Source organism: Miniopterus natalensis, chromosome 9 (genome assembly GCF_054644295.1).
Source record: "Miniopterus natalensis isolate mMinNat1 chromosome 9, mMinNat1.hap1, whole genome shotgun sequence".
In the NCBI taxonomy this organism is placed as follows: domain Eukaryota; kingdom Metazoa; phylum Chordata; class Mammalia; order Chiroptera; family Miniopteridae; genus Miniopterus; species Miniopterus natalensis.
Genome location: NC_142089.1, coordinates 37,668,457 through 37,683,377, shown reverse-complemented (window position 1 = coordinate 37,683,377; position 14,921 = coordinate 37,668,457).

The window sequence follows — 14,921 nt, the reverse complement described above, 5'->3', positions numbered from 1 at the left end:
CTCCATTGGAGGGAGTGGGGATGCGTGTCATTTATTCAGCAAACATCTGTGTACTATCCTGGGTCCTGGACTCTAGAGTTAATGGTTTGGTGGAAGAGACAGAGGCAGGCTGACGACGACCTTGAACAGGATGAGTGATGGGGGTCAGAAGAGCGCTGTGGAGATGTCCTGGGCCAGAGGGAGTCAGGGAAGCCTCACAGAGGAGGTGGCTTTTGAGCTAAGCCATAGGAAGTGAAGGAAGGAGTTGGCCAGGGTGTTCTAGGTAGAATAGCAGGTGTAAAGCTGTGAAGTGTGAAAGACCATGGCTGTCTGAGCAATGGAGAGAAATTCACAATGACCAGTTTAGGTGGAATGGGGGCAGTGACTGAAGAGTAGATTGAAGAGGAAGGTCAGTAGATACACTTGTAGGCTGAGATTAGGAATTTGGATTTAAGCCTATAACTTGAGGGGGAATCAGAGACCTCTTTGAGAACATGAAGCTCTCTTTAGAAAAATGCACATAAATCCGCAAAATCTACATGTAATTTCAGGAATTCAGAAATCTGCAGTTAAATCTCACTGCTGTGGACAGTGGGGAGCCATTGAAGAATTCCTAAACAATGGAGCCAAATCAGATTTGCCCTTTAGAATGTTCACGGAGGGAGGCTGAAGAGAGAGAGAGACTGGAGGAGAGGGGATCGGTTAGGAGGTTGTCCCGAGACACTGGGTATAGGGCAGTAAGGGCAGAGTCGACGATGGCATCTGTGGGGGAGAAGGAGAGGGCCCTATGGGGATGTGCCAGGATATAATGACACACCGGATGGTGGATAGGATCAAAATAAGTGACAGGAAAATGGTAATGCCATTGTCCCCAATATCGACTCTTCCCTTTCTCCTTAGTAATAGAATCATTAACTTTTAGCTGGACACATGGCCACCCAGAATAGAGACACCATCTCCCAGCCGCCCTGCAGCTTGATGTAGCCATGTAACTAAGTCCTGGCTAATGAGATGTGAGTGAAGTGACGTATGCAAACTCTGACTGCTGTGTGCAAAGAAAGGGAAGTGCTTTCCCCCTTCCCACTGGCTGGAATGTGGTAACAATCCATCTTGATCCATGAAGATGTGGCCAATACCCTAGGAATCATACAATAAACAGCAAGTCAGAAAAAGCTTAGGCCCCAACACCTTTAACGCACCAAATCTGCTCAGGACTACTTATTCCCATTGGATACATAATTAAGAAATAACCTTCTAATTTATTTAAGCCATGTACATTTGGAACTCTGTGGCAGTGGGGGTTGGACAAGCACTCAGTGCCCCATGGCAGTCTCAAGGAGCTAATGCTATGGTTAGTGAGTTGAGTTCGGGCAGGTTTTCAGAAAGGGCATCCTCATATCTCCTCACAGTACCAGCCCTTGTTCAATGCCCACAGTGGAATCACCCAGCCCTCAGCCCTGCAAAGGGTGCAGCCTTGTGTTGTCCTAGAAGATTCCTAAGCACAGGCTCTGAAGCCAGTCCTTCAGTGAGACATGCCTATGAACTGGCTTGGTGCGGAAATGTGGGCATTTTAAACCATTTCAATTAGCTGAGAAATTTGAATCAGGAAACACGCAGAGTTTCAGGCAGTAGCGGTGGGTTAGGGTTAGAGTGAGAAGTCATGAGATGGAGCGAGGCATGGAAAAAAGAGATAGAGTTTGCATATGTACAAGTGAAGGCAGGTTGAGAGTATGAACTAGGAGCAGCCATGAGGAGAGAAAAGACGGAGAGAGAAGAATAAACCTATCGAGCAGACTCCTGTGGACTGTCTGCCAGGTCTTCCTTCCCCGGCCCTCTCCCCTTCTCAGTCCCTCCACCATTTACATGACTTCAACAGAAGCTGCCACATTCCTCTGAGAAAACTTGGTCCCTGGCCATCGAAGGAGAGACCCTTGGGCCTGGGCCATCAGACCCTCTCCCGGGAATTTTGGAGCTGGGACTTAGAATAAGAGAGATTCAGTGTCCTTCTGAGTGTCTGTCTGGGTTGTGATGTGTAGATCTCAGAAGCCGCCAGTGGCTGGTTCAGCCTTGTAAACCGAGGAGCAAAGTGACGCTTCAGCCAAAAAGGCTGAAGCAGACTTCTTGGCTTCCTCAGAGCAACCGCGTTCCTTCCCTGATGCCCACCCTTCAATGCCACAGCTGCCCTGCTTGCTTGCTTTCCCCACCCTCTTCTCCGAGTTGTGTAGCACAGTGCCAGGCAGCCGAGGGCATGGTGTCTGGAATCTTCTACCTCAGGTGTTGAATCCCAGCTGGACCATGTGGCCACTCAGGCTCTTGATCTGTAAACTGGGGCATAACAGTTCCTTTCTTCTGTTCTTGTACGTGGTAAATCAGACAAGGTATCCATGTAGTGCTTGGCCTCTATCACGGAGCTCAGTGTGGTGCACTCCCCTTCACCCTGGCCACTTGACCCTTTGCCCTAGACCTGCTTCCATAAAAACAGCATCTTGCCTTCACTGAGTACTTAGAACTACTCAGGCATCAGTCTTAAGGGCATAATTTACTCCTCACAATACCCCAGTGAGGTAGGTTAATATCATCCCTGTTGTACATATGAAGAAACTGAAGCACAGAGAGGGCAAATAATTCATTCAAGGCCACACAGCTAGTAAACGGCCGTCTGGGATTTCAAGCCAGGAGATCTGGCTCTGTGACCACACTCCACTGCCTGTCATACATCTGGAGCTCTTCTTGTTTCCTTGCAGTGACCTAGACTATGAAGGGGTGCTTGGCAGCAGGGTGGGCACTGCTGAGGGAACAAAGCTGCTTCAGGGGCTCAGCATTAAGTCAGTGGCTGACCTGCAAGCCCAGCTGGGTGGCCCCAGCACAGAGGAGACACACAGGCAGTGTTTGGGACTGGAGCAGCTAAGGGGTTGGGACCTCCCTGGGTTCAGCATCCCTGGGGGAAAAAGCAGCCTTCTGTTCAAGATACAGATGGCCTGAACCCCACGTTGCCTTAATTGCCCCCTCAGAAGGGAATTCCTTACAGATCCAAATCAGTTCTCCCACCTCTCTCTCATCCTGAGAGATAGAGCCCAGCCTGTGTCTGAGGGGGTCCATCCTGCCTTCCCCCACCCACATCCTGTATCCCATCCTGTTTCCATGCTCCATGAGGGAAACAGCTCCTGGGTCTTTGCTCTGAAGCCAATGAAACATTCTGTTGTTGACTGGGGGGGGGGGGGGGGGCATTCTCCAATCCTCACGTTGTCTTAGAAGTGAGGAAATTCCCACTCTTCCCCCTAGAAAAGAAAACTAGGAAGAAACTGTTTTTAGAGCCCCTCCCCCACAACTCTCAGTTGTTGGACCAGAAGCAGGAACAGAGCAAAGCTCGCTCCCATCTCTGTCCTGCTTGCCCATAGAGAGGACAACCCCTGGTCTGCGCTCCATCCCTGTCAGCTCAGGTCTGTGGAGGCACTGAGATTCCGACACCAATTCCAGTGGGGGGTGGGGTGGGCTGTTTCCCCACATCCAAACAATTCTCCAACATCAGCTGGGTGTCCTACCATTCAACTCAGTTCTGACACTACCCAGAGATAGCATCAGATCCCACAGAGTATGGGCTCATTCCTATAAGACTGCCCCCACCCCCTTCACACATCAGTTGCAAGTCCGGGTTGTCACTTGGGCTTCTGACAGACTGGCTATAAACTGGACCCCCTCCTTGGGTTTGATTATTTGCTAGAGTGGCTCACAGAACTCAGGGAAACACTTTATTTATCATATCACTCACTGGTTTATTGTAAAATGATGTAACTCAGGAATAGCCAGTTGGAAGAGATGTGCAGGGCCAGGTAGGGGGGAAGGGTGTGGAGGCCCCATGCCCATGACAGGTGCTCCATTCTCCCTGAACCTCCAGGTGTTTATCAACCCAGAAACTCTCCAAACCCTGTCATTTTGGGGTTTTATGGAGGCTTCATGACATAGGCATGATTGACCAAATCATTGGCTATTAATAATTGAACTCAACCTCCAGCCCCTTCCCTTCTTCAGAGGTGTGGGTGGAGGGGGGGATGACTGAACATTTCAGCCCTCTAATCACCTGGTTGGTTCCACTAGCAATCTGCACCACCATCCTTAGGTGTTTTCCAAAAGTCACTTCATTAACCTCACAACAGACACCTTTACTGTACTTGTCACTTGGGGAATTCCAAGGGTTTTAGGAGCTCTCTGCCTCAGAGACCAAACATATTATCAGGCTAGAACAGGTGCCTAAGATCTCACTGGGCTGTCCCTTTCTCGCAGAGTCCACCATGCTTGTGTGAGCCTTTGCCAGTGGTCTGTGTGCAGTTTGGAAGCAGGAGGCCTGCCCTGCAATTTCAAAGCAATGACGCTGTTGCAGGTATCAGGCAGAATGCATGTTGGAAAGGTGCTGGTGAGCACACAGCCTCTGGTTGTGAGAGATACCGATGCATCTGGCCTCGGACCAAATGATCTAATCTAATTTCTAAACTGACAGAACACCAGGCCTGATTTGCCTAGAAACTATTGGGAGTGGGAGGTGGGGGGATTACTGAAGTTTAGTGAGGGCCTGCAAGGCATTTTTAACATATCATTTCATGGGAAGGCTCAGCAAATCCACAATCTTTCTAAATTGAATAATATTTTCAATACCTGAGGAGAGAGTTCTGTTTAAAGGAAATTTGTAGTAAACCTCCAAAATGAAAGAAACATTGCCTGTTTTGGTTTTTTCCCCATCTAGTTGAGCTCTCTTTGACAAAATCTGTTCTCCCAAAGAAGGCACCAGTCAATATTTCCACTGAATATGTGCTACCCAGCTCAGTAAGGTGAAATCTGGCCAATAACAACAATCCTCTAATATTTCATTTGTTAATTGTGAATTCATTCCAGAACCTACATCCCACCAATGCTTCCATTGTGCTCTGTAACACTCAGTTAGTGTTAGGAATGAGAGAGCCCCTAGAAAGAGGGGTCTTCACATACATTTTCCTCCCCTCCCCTTTCTTTCGCTCCTCCACCCACGTGCAGCTTTGCCCCGGTGACTCCCGGTACTCAGTGCAGCTCTGTCCCCACACTATGATTCAGCTCTCCCTGGTCTCCTCCAGATCTCTCTTTCGGCCTCCTGTGTTTGAATTCCTTTAAAAGGTGTCATCCTCACCTCTTCTTTCCTTCCTTCCTGTCCCTTAGAAGCCTCAGGACTTGTATGATTACTTTCTTCCAAACCACTTCCACCCCTTCACCTCTGCTCTGACCCTCTGGAGCTCCATTCGTCCCACCTGGTTTTGAGAACCTGATGTCCTGCCCTGTCCACTGCACCTGACACCCTTCTGAGCTCCTGACGTCTACCCAAAAACAAAAACCAATAAAGGGCTCCCCCCAGCCTACAGAGATTCTCTGATCTCTAGCCTTGGATTTAAGATCCACTGGCATACCCTCCAGCTAGACAACACCTCCATTCTCCTCCTACCTCTGACAACTTGCTTATGTTTTCTCTGCTATCGTGAGATTTTCTGCATGTTCAGATCTCACCCAGGGTCTTTTGTTTGTTTTTCACTCAGGGTTTTTATCTATTTCTTTGGGTTTATGGTATCAAAATGCCTTGGAAAGTGAGTAAATTCCAAAAGGCCATCTCCAGTGGGTGTGATACCCTATTAGGTCAACAGATGGAGCATATTCACTACCGCAGAGAAAAATCTAGTTCTATTACGGGCCATTACAGAACACACACACATGAATACTCCAAGAAGTTAGAAAAGCAATATAATAAACCCAAAGAAAGTAGAACAAGGGAAGCAATACATTTAAAATCAGATATCAACCATTAAGAAAACAATAAAATGAATTTATAAATCGAAATGCTGGATCACTGAACAATATGAGTATCAAGGAGAAAGCACAGAAACATGAAATTAAGAGAAAGGGAAACGTGCCCATAAACAGAGGAAATACAGATGGGCATGTGACTAGTATATTACTAAAATCTAATACATTTGAAAATCCAAGTAAAATTGATCAGCTGAGGTTTATTTCAGGAACCAAGAATGGTTCCATAGAGGTGGGGCAAAAATAGGTTTATAGTTGTTCCTATGGAAAATAATACAATAATTAATAAATAACAATACAAGAATAAATTCTGTTTTGTATACTCACAACTATAAACCTACTTTTGCCCTACCCTGTATTTGGATATTTAGTAATACAAGTTAATTTTAAATAAGTCAAAAGAGAAAAGCCATGTGATTGCTTTTATTAATGTTGAAAATGCATTTAATAAAATTTTGACACCCATTCCTTATAAACATCTTAATAAAATGAAAATGTAGGGGTATTCCCTTGTCTTAATGAAAACATTTCTCAAAACCAAAGCCAGAATGAGTTTAATGCTAAAACACAAGAAGCATTTTTGATAAAGTCAGATATAAGAGAGGGCCTGATAGTACCACTATTATTGAATATTGCATATCATTCTAGAAGTTCCTGCCAAGGCAATCAGACAAGGACTGAATTAAAATTTGTGATTAACAGAGAAGAGATTGCAAAACTGTCATAATTTACAGATCATATGATTGCACATCTTCAAAATAAACCAGAAACTGCTAATCTTACTAGAAAAATGAGAGGTGAGTAAACAAATTCTTTACGAAATTAATATTATAAAGCAATATTTTACTAAAAAATAACTTCTAGCCCTTTGCCTCTGCAACTTGTTTCCTGAGCCCATTTCTTCTGTGAGTTTCTAAATAAACTTTCTCTTATAGTTTGAAAAAATAAGTATCTAAAAATACATGTCTCAAAGGCAAGAAGAAAGGACTTCATGGCTGTCAGAATATATAGAGCAGTAGCTGTGGTTGCACAGCCCATGGAAGGACCAGGGACAGATACAGGATGTAGGGGCTGGGGTTCAAATGCCCATGGGCTTGGCATTTAATGAGGAGTGGAGTTAGAGCCAGGATCAAGCTGCTGTCCACACATGGAGATTCGAATATCCTTCCACTAGCCCAAGTTCCTAACTAGAAGATAGACTTAGCCTCCCTGCCCACCCCCAGACTGGAACCATGACATTGGAATCCTAAGTCTATACCACATACTTGTGGGACCTGCATTCTCAGAGTGGCAAAATCCAAACCAATCCACTAACATAAAAAATTATCTAGAATCAGGAAACCCAAAACAGAACATGAGCAGAAGCAACCAAGTGGAGTTGCCCCAAATGAAGACCTCCACAAGTCAAGTCACTGGAGGAGAAATCCCTTGAGCAAGAATTATAATACCTGTAAGGAAGTTCAGTGCTATCCAAAAGTACAATCTACATACTTAAATGGGACAACTCATTCCTGAAGAAGTAAAGTTATTATAACAATCTAAAAAAGAAACTATAATAAATACTCTTCAGATATTAGAATAAAGAAAGAACAGCACCATTAAGTCTAACTAGGAAATGACGCTTTACCAGTGGGACTCGAGCCAATAAGCTTTCCAGCCTTGGCCACTTGCTCTGCCAGAATCTGTTCTCCCCAAACAATCTCCTAGCTGAGGTCCCCGTGGTCCCAGCCTCAACTCCTCCTGCCCACTTGATGCCGTTTCCCCTTTGGGATCCTTGGATATCAAGGCGCCATAGTCTACTCCAGCAGCATTGCCTAAATAGGAATTTCTAATAGAAGGGGTTGAGGAGATTCTCATTTCCTTAGGCCACCCTGCCAGCTCCATCCAGAGCTTAGCATAGAAAGGAGCGGCAGCCTTAATGGGGACAGAAAAAGGTTTGTCTCCCCTTCCCTCAAGGCTGCCCAGCGTCTTTTCCATGGTGACTTGCTTCTGGATTTTTTTATTGTTTTAAATTTTCAACTCAATAGCCATCCCTTACATTTTATATGTAAATCCAAACACAACTCAGTGTGCAGAATAATTTGTATATATGAGCGTATTTGACTTGGATACATATTTCTGAGTACCAGGAACTGGGAAGATATCAATTTATTTTAATGTTCTAGAAAAGCACGCCATCATAAACCTTTTGACAAGAAGCTAAGTCTGCCTTTCAAAATCAAGAAAGAGGTGTTTGATCCTCTGACTTGGGGGGTATTATCCACAGCTCTGCTCCCAGGATGGCACAACGAACCAGTTGTGCAAGGTGAGCCCAAGCCATTGCGCCAAAGTGCTTTCTAATTCCTTATAACCTACAGCCAGGCGAAGCCCTCCTCCACTTCAGTTGTACCAGACTGGGTTCTTTCTGCTGGAAAATAGTCTCACTGCTTTTATTCAAGCCCAGGATGTGCAGCACCCCCTGATATGACTGTCCTGCTGGGCCAGCTTGACCTTTCCAGGGGTCATCAGCATTCACCCCGGCCAGGCCTGCCGGTTTCCCTGACACGTGGCAAGTTCGGGAAAGGCTACCAGTGTCCTCCCCTACAACTGCCGCTCAGGCGCCCAGGAAGCACAACAGGCTCTCTGTTGTGACACTTTACTTGCAGCTCATCTGATTTTAGTTTCTTGCTCTGGCTCCTTGAGATGGAATCCAGGCTAAGCAGGAAGGTAGGGGAGAGGTGCAGAAACAGTCTCACTGGTCAGGGACAAAGTCATTGCCCAAGAAAACAGGGAACTCCCCAAAACACCACATATATTTAGTTTTCGTGTGGAAATTGGAAAAGTCAGATTAGGAGTGTGGACATGAGTGTGGGCTTTCCATTTTCAGAATCTACTTTGTATGTGCTTGTCTAGGAATTTGATAGCTTGTCACTGTCACAGCCCATTTGGCTGGCAGGCCTTTGGTGGGGCCAACTGACTTTCACCTGCCATTTCAGCAAAATGCCAGATTGGGGCTAATCCTGACCTCAGACAGGATTTGAGAAACTCAAGCCAAGTTCCCTGCTGTGTGTAAGGGGCTTTCAACCTTCCAGTTCTTGCCAATGTGGCCCTTCAATTACTGAGGACCTCCCTCCAGCATGGGGCTTAAAGGGTGAAAAGGGCTGTAGTCTTGGGCACTAACCTAACCTTAGGTACCAGAGGCAGCCTCCTGGAGGAGGCCGAGCTAACTGCTATAGGGAAGGAATTTCCAGGTGACATGGGGTCAAGGTTACAGGCAGAGGAAAGAGAGCACAGTAGGCACAGAGCTGCCAGTCCAGGGAGGCTGGGTATGGAAGTATATAATGAGGGAAAGGAGAAACCAGTTAGAATTTCTTCAAAAATCTTTGCTGTCTTAATTTTTAAACTTGTTTTGGCTGCCTCTTGAGCAAATGCAATTTTTAAAATTAAAATCTCACTAATTAGAAGATAAATTCTTGACTGGCAGAGAATATGCCATATCTCTTCCTTCCCAGCAGAGCACTATCCTACTCTGGAGAGACCTATTGCCAGGCAGCCATGTCCAAATTAGAATCATTGGAAACATGAATGGTAATGACTAATTTCCCTAAGGACCTCTAGGCTTTCCACTCCTGGTACACCTGGCTCTGCTAGGAACACAGAGGCTTCTGCTTCTGAGCCCCTGGCAGAGGTGAGAGGGGCTCCGGGACTAGAGGGGCCAGAACCACACTCACTCACTCTGGGGGACACAGCCAGGATCTTGCTTTTGATGTGCACATTTCTTGCCTCAGGTTGTTGCTGTGTTAATTTCTTGAAAATTTGTAGCAGAATTCAGAATTTTTCAAACAATGGATTTTACAGGGGAGTCCTATGTTCTGAGGAACAATTTAATTTGGGGTTTTAATTTGGAGAGGATGAGAAGAGAGCTTAATATCAGTATCTTCTAGACTGCCCGATTGGTTTAAAGAGAGGAAATAAATGTCCTTGAACAATGAGGTCTCCAGGAGGCTTGGCTTGGGGTGGGGAACACACAGCACAACATACAGATGATATGTCATAGAATTGCACACCGGAAACCTCTATCATTTTATTAACCAATGTCACCCCAATAAATTTTAAAAAAGAGAGTAAGTTCTCCCAAAGACAGGCAGAATTCAAAAGAACCTGTTCTGGAGTGGATAAGACCATAATCACTCTGTGAGCAACTATTAAGCTCCAGAAAAAACAGCACCCTGAATACGATCATATTGATGTTTTTAATCTCATTGGCTTTGCAGCTTCGTTTGTAATTCAGTTGTAAGATCATTTCCAGTTTCCAGTTGTATAAGAGCTTTAAGCCCAAAGAGTTGAAATATGCACAAAGCTTGGCATAAGTAACTATTTAATAAAAATTTTTATAACAAAATTTTTTCTTTAAAAGAACTCAGGCAAGTCCGAAAGGCCTTAAAGTAGGCAGGCATCCGGCTGCTGGACCTCGAGACGCCCAGTTGGCTTCAGCGTACACGTCCAAGTAGGCGCCTGGCCTGGCTGCCCGCCTGTGGACCCACCCAGTGGAGAGTCAGACCCACCCAACGTGCACCTGGAGCCCGCTGCTTCCAAGGCCTCCTTCCTTTGCAGCCTGTCCTGATGTGGCTGTGGTGGTGGGCTGCCAGTCGCCATCTCATCAGGGGCAACTGAAAGTTTCATATCTAAAAGCATTTGGCCGCCCTGGCCGGGTAGCTCAGTTGGTTAGAGCATCGATCTCAGATTAGGGCACATACAATTATCAACCAATGAATGTACAAATAAATGGAACAACAAATCGATGTTTCTTCTCTCTCTCTCCTCCTGTCTCTCTCTAAAATAAATAAGCAAATAAATAAAACATTTGGCTGGCATCCCCACTGTCCTATGGAATAAGACCCCAAAACTTTGCCTCTCTCTCAAATTTTGACTGGATAGTGCATTAGAAGGGATAGAAAGACAGCTGCCAATCATGTTGATGGGACAGGCCCACTTTTACCAGATGAACTGTACTTGCATAATTCAAACTTTTTAGAAAATCATTCACCCTTTGGGAATGATTGAAGGCAAGAAATCATGAAGGAAAGCAAGAAATTTCACAGGGGTCGACAACTGCTATCTTTATTGTATCCACATGAATATTCAAAGTATAAACATATTTATTCTAAAACTTGTGGAGTCAATGAGCTGTGCTGTTTAATTAGATGTTGGTCTCTTTGAAGTACTTCTGATAATACTGAAGGTTGTCTAGACATTCTTGAAACTTCAACTTTGTGCCTGTAAAAGTTACAGTACAGTGTTTCTTACTTCAAAGGTATCGTGGAGCACTCTTATTTTATTCTTTAAACCTTACAGTATGCCACAACTATAAAGTATTAATGATCTTAGTACTGAACAAAAAAGAAAATTTCACAAGGGTGTCCACTTCTGAATTGTTTTATTATCTCAAAAGTTTAGATAAGATGTTCTAGTATCAGTTTTTCTAACTGTCCAGTATATTAGCAATTCCCCTGGTGTGCTTAGGAGGGTGAAGGAATTTCTTAGGCTTTCTGCAGGAATTTAAAGGTGGCATGACTAAGTGGTGAACAGTAGTGATAATGTCTTTTTGCTGTGTCTTTAGCTTTGATGATTAAAAAATAATAATTCTGTTTAAAACCGAAAAGAAGAGAAAGAGGAGGCCATGCAGTCCCTCAGTCAAGCCTGAGAAACTCGGGTAGGAAACCTATTTACGCGTTCTGGGTCCCAAGGTTTCTGTATTTCCCCGAAGAACTAAAGCTTATACATTCTGTGGCTTTGATATTGTGGACCAAAGTATTTTTTTATTCTTCTCTTTACCTTGGCAGGTACAGAAAATCTATACTGCTCAAGACTTCCTTGAATCTGGAAACCATCAGTTTGAGCTAAGAAGTCGGGCCTTTGCCTTCAAAGTGGAAATCTTAAAAGAAAGGACTGCATGAAGAATCCTGAGATGGAGAGACCACTTCAAATGTCTTAAACCTGGGTGGGTAGCTCTTTGGGCAGGAAACAGACTTGCTCAAGAGACTTTGGAAAAGGCAGTGGCGAACTGGCAGGTAGACTGAGGCCATTCGATTGACCCATTAAGGGCATTTGTCCTACAGGAGACCCTGAAGATACTTGCTTGTCAAAGTATCAAGTATTGCAAATTGCTTTACTACTCAATAGGAAGTCACTCAAAACTACTGAAGTGGCCCCAGCAAAGTTGATGTCCATCTGAATGGCAGTGCGGGGCTCTTTAATGAAGTGATCCTCGCTATAAATGCTCTGAAGGCTACCTCTCTGTTCAGTGTCATTTCACACCCTGGGGAAATTGAGAGTTTTGCTATTTTTACATTTTGTTTTGGACCTTACATTCTTCCCAGGTTGGAGAGATCACATTATCCCAGGCCCAATGACACAGTGTCTGTAGGGGCCGATATGGGAAGTGTGTACCTATGTTGGTCCCCTCTGAGGCAACACGGGACATCCTGGGGTGGATGTCCCCAGACTTCATCCTCCTCGAAGCCAAAACCCTGGAGAAGCAGAAACCAGTCTCACAGAGGACTGCCCACACTTTGAACCTTTCAAACTCCATTGTTTTTGTGTGTGAAATAGCTAATGATTTAGTTATAAGCAGCCTAATCTTGAGTAATGATGGATCACTGAGATCCCTGAAACTGGCTCCAATCTTCCAAGATTTGGCTGTGGGAGAAAAACCATTTTCTGAGGAAAGCCATTTCACCTTAGAAATAAAACACTTTTTGCAGTTATCAACATTTTGCCTGGTGGTGTGTTCTCTTTCATCCTGCAGAAATAATTTTTTAAAATAATGTGTTTATGGATTTCAGAGAGGGAGAGGGAGATAGAAACATCAATGAGTCACTGATAGGTCCCGCATTCCCCCTACTAGGGGTCAAGCCTGAAACCCAGGCATGTCCTGACAGGGAATGGAACCTTGATCTCCTAGATCATAGGTTGATACTCAACCACTGAGCCATGCCAGCTGGCCCTCAGAAATATTTTAGCATAAAAGTCCTGTAGGTCCAAGATTAAGTCCCATCACAACAGTAACACATTTCTAGTGAGTAGGAAATAGAGAATCTGGGCAACTTAGCCTTCACTATGTGGGCCTCTGGAAACAATTTGAGGAAGGCAGTTGGCAAGTTTGGACAAAAAATGGGGTTCTTTGGAGTGACCTCACAAGGTGATCTAATCCTAAATTCCTAACCGGACAGGTCATGGTGGGTGGTCATGCCTCAAGCCTACAACTTCTTAGTGAAAGGTTTTAACTAGCCCTTTCTGTCCATTCTTGTGCATCTAGGCTGACACAACTTTGAAATACCCAAAGTAATACCCCTCAAAGGGTGTATTATTGCTCAAGAGAGCACATAACCTTAACTATCTTGTGGTCCAATTCCTGCCAACAGAAATAGAGAACTAGTGCTTAGCAGCCGGGTACAAAAAGGTGGCATGGAGGCCTGAGTTCCCTGGGACTAACAGTTCTGTACCTTGAGTATGGTTCCATAAATCTACACAAGAGTGCAGAGAGCTAGATACATGTATGCCTAACACCTAGTGGAGTTTTAGTGAAGCCTGTAGTCTTGTGTGGGAGCCTAAATAGCCCCCCAAAATCCCAGGTTCTAACTGCTGGAACCACATTTTACTTTATCCATGGCAAATGTAAGTTAAGGCTCTTGAGATTATCTTGGATCATCTGGGTGAACTCTAAATGCAGTCCAACAAGCATCTTTATGAAGCAAGAGATTTTACCATAGAAAAGGCAGAAATTGGAATGGTGTAGCCAAGCCAAGGAATGCCAGCACCCCCAGAGCCTCTGGAGGGTTCTGCACACACATTTCAGTCCAGCAGTAAGGTTTTGGATATCTGGCCCCTATAACCATAAGAAAACGTTTAGGGCATCAAGTTTGTGGTCATTTGTTATATTGGGCGTGTAAACCTAAAATGTGATGTCCATTTCCTGATTTTTATATTGTACTACAGTTTTATGTAAGATGTTATTGGAAGAAGCAGGGTGAAAAGTATGTGGGACTGTTGTAATTTTGCAACTTCTTGTTGAGTATTATTTCACAAGAGCAAAAGTAAAAAGGGGAATAAAACCTATAAGCCAAAGATGCAAGAAGGTAGAAAGATAATGTGGTAGCTATGATTGTTTCTAGTTTTCTGATCCACCCACCTCCAACCCAAAAGGGACCTTCTGTGGTTCTCACTCCAGTCTACAAGTGAAAAGGGCAACCAGCCATGCTCTGTACCTGTACAGCAAGAAGCAAGATGTCCCATCTACTGAGGACTCTTATGTTGGGCACAAATACCACCTCACAGAACCTTTCCAAAAGCCTCTAAGGAATTAACCCAGTTACAGAATAAGGAACCTGAGACTCGAGAGAGATTAGGAATTTCCCTGGAGTCACACAGAATTAGAGATCAAGGCCAGGTCTGGTGAGGCCAGGGCTTTGTAATAACCATTTTGCAGAAGGTCCTTGAAGACCAGAGTTAGAAGGACTGAACTGAGAAAGGAGAGGCTGGTTTCAAATGCTGGGTAGAGGGTACTTTCTTTTTTAGTAAATTGAATATACTGAATGAGCCGTTGTAATAAGTCATGAAATAGTTGCATCATTCTCTCCTTAATTTTTCCTCGGTTACTTATACATTGCAAATCAATTCATTTCATTCCTCAGGAAGCAAACATTGTGAAAAAACTAATATCTAACATTAGGGAAGAGATTTAATCTCTCCATTGAATGGGTTTATGCATTAAAGAGTAAAACTTAAGTATATCTTAAAATTATTTGAAAATTGTAAACTGGGAAAATATTTGACAACAAGTGCATCTTCAAAGGAAAAGCTTTAATAAAAATTTAAGACTTACATTATAAAATTCAAATATCCTCCTCTTGATAAGAGTTCAACTTTTGCATTTTCCCCATAGGCTTTTCTATTATCTCTACCCTCCCCCCAGTCTATAACATAGATTCCCTCCCTTACAAGTTAGGAACATTAAAAATTTTAACACACACTTTAAATTTATCAGCATCTAGGTAATATATCTAATCTTCCTTTCCCCTCATCCCCAAGTATACTGTTAGCTGTTTATCTTCTTGGATAAAATTGTGGCACTTTTCCAGTTT